This window comes from Penaeus chinensis, chromosome 2, assembly GCF_019202785.1.
Source record: "Penaeus chinensis breed Huanghai No. 1 chromosome 2, ASM1920278v2, whole genome shotgun sequence".
Lineage (NCBI taxonomy): Eukaryota > Metazoa > Arthropoda > Malacostraca > Decapoda > Penaeidae > Penaeus > Penaeus chinensis.
Window position 1 is genome coordinate 6,630,724 of NC_061820.1, and position 2,500 is coordinate 6,633,223.

The 2,500-nt window shown below is 37.9% G+C and overlaps 1 protein-coding gene across 9 annotated transcripts in view; it reads left to right on the plus strand.

Moving 5' to 3' along the window:
* The window catches only part of LOC125031325 (ninjurin-2-like), an 18,395-nt gene that overhangs the window by 57 nt on the left and 15,838 nt on the right, over nucleotides 1-2,500 (plus strand). Inside the window, exon 1 of one of the 9 annotated variants that reach the window (XM_047622060.1) lies at nucleotides 1-62. This exon is cut by the window's left edge and continues 57 nt beyond it. The exons of 1 other annotated variant lie outside the window; for it this stretch is intronic. The gene's annotated coding sequence lies outside the window, so the exon portion shown is untranslated. Of the gene's footprint in view, nucleotides 63-181; nucleotides 309-866; nucleotides 1,020-1,575; nucleotides 1,713-1,780; nucleotides 2,338-2,480 lie in introns of those variants that run through there. 7 more of the 9 variants (XM_047622097.1, XM_047622087.1, XM_047622068.1 and 4 more) reach the window with 7 other exon arrangements.

Here is a 2,500-nt window from a genome sequence, read left to right on the forward strand (position 1 = left end):
CTTTATCATACTGGACTAAAGACATATCACAGCAAGTTTCTAGTTTTCAACGTGTGTGATTGGTGGGCCATCTCATGAGCGTGTCACGTATTGATTTGCGCCAGTTAAAACTTGATAAATAATGTAGTGTCAATGTATGTTAATAATATAAAGGCACACTTAACACTACACATGAGTTATACTTAGTTATATACCTAAGATTTTTTGTACTTGCGTCGGACAAGCTATTTTTTTACGAAGGCCCACTCCTCCTGGGAATGGCAACACCTCCTTGCTCGAGCAACTCCTATAAAATTGAATTTCTATAGGTATCTGGTTGAGTTTCTTGGTTCAGTGCGTGAACTTATTGCAGAGGGACTCTTTCTACTGATAAACGCCTTTGACAGGATTCTTCTCAGAATCTCAGTCTATATTTTCGTCTACTTCCTGGCAATGGATTTCTCTTTGATTAAAGTATATTCGTCTTCATATATATATATGTGTTTGTGTGTGTGTGTGCATATATATATAATATATATACTATACATATATAAATATATACTATATATTTATATATATACTATATATATATATATATATATGTGTGTGTGTGTGTGTGTGACATATTTGATATTAATATTAATATCACTGGGAAAATGGTTATACAATACACGGCATATATATATATATATATATATATATATATATATATATATATATACACACACACACACTTCAGTATCTAAGTGCAAGTATATGTATATTTATGCTCACGCAAACATTTGGATAATTTCAGTATTAGTTAAGCTAAAATACTTAAATTCGTGAACGTGATCCTTTATCAAGCGGATACGTCACGCAAAGATAGAGTAAAGACGGGGACGCAGGTGTGCCCAGGCTTTGTTGCACAGAAGCAGAAGTGTTTGTCAGGCCTGGGCCGTCATTTCAAGATTTTTCTTGTGGAGTGCATGGGAAGATAGGCGAGTGAAGCGACCAAAAAATTCTTGGATAATCTTTAAGCTATAACCGGACCTATATAGGTATGATTTAGTAAATAAAAATAAATAAATTAATAAATTAAATAATAATAAACAAATTAATCAATTAATAATAATAAATATTGTAGCTCGGATGTTCTCGTAGGGAAGACCCAGAAGAGTGGAAAGTCAAATGTGTGACATGTTTGAGGTCCTTACTAAATGATTCTCCACCGGGTTTACTGGATGATTTCATTTACAAGTGGATTATGATATATCAGTGCCACTCGTCTTCTCTGTATACCGAGTTTGATGTGTGTTCCTCTGTTTTGTTAGGAGACCGTGAACAAAAATCACTGTCTATTTGTCTTTAGTTTTTGTGTTGCATAAGTTGCCACTAAAATCTGTAACACGACATTCATCATGTTTACTTGATGATTCATAACATAGCTGAATAAAGACAAACAACGTTTTATTTTAAAAGGTCATAGGTTTGTCCCACAAACACTTAGTTGATACGTCCACGTTGTTATCGAGGTTTTATATGTCAGCGAACACGAAAGAGTAAAAAGGAGAGAATAAGAAGGCGGAAAAAAAAAGATTCCGAAAAGCATTTTCTTCCAAGTGTGGCGTTTGCCGGGGAGACATCTCGTGGCCACGCTCACTCATTGAGCTTCCGTGGGTGGGGCCAGATCCTAAGACTTGATCTCTTGCCAACGTTAACTGCTTATGCCAAGCTAATTTGTATTGGTCAAGGTAGTATGTCTACAAGAACATTACACACGAAACAGCATAATGCCGAGCGGAAATATGTCGTAACTGTGTAAAGCCAATTCCGATATGAAGCAAAAGTCTTGTTTGTTGTGTGTACTGAGATGAAATTCTTGTTATACATGGGCTTTCTTATAATCCTTGTAACGTGACTTTTATACGTTCCTAGCCACTTCCTGTCACTAAGGTTGGAAACTACATACCCTCTTGCTTATCTTTCCTTCTTTCTTATTTCGTTTATGACACCATGGGCCACGCCTGCTTAACTGGCTTGCCTCCGAGCACCTTTGTATAGCCTGTGCCCCTCGTGCTCTCACACGTCGAGAATTAAATTGAAGAAAAGGACGTTTACTCCCTGGGAATGAACCCGCGGCGGGTGACATTGGCTGTGAGGTACCGGGGCAGGCGGGCAGGACGCGCTCTATCTCATTGTACTTATTATTATCTTTATTGAGAATTCCTGCACACGTGTCCAGCTACGTATTCTGCGGCCGCGGTCAGTTTTGATTGCCACCTGCAAGTGTGGGAGGCAACGCTGAAACGCAGAAAAGTTGGTATTCCTGAACCTGCTGTGCGGGAGACACTTGAATCACGCGTGACTTAGACTTTGGTATGTGTTTTTTCTTCATTTTCTCTTTTCCTCCTTACCACCTGTGCCGTTTGTGTGATCTTTTTGTAAGTGAGTTAGATTTTAAGTCATGTTTATAGGAAATCATGTTTAGGTTAACGTGTTCATCTCGTTGAAGTGAGAAATGAGTATCCTGAAGGATTCT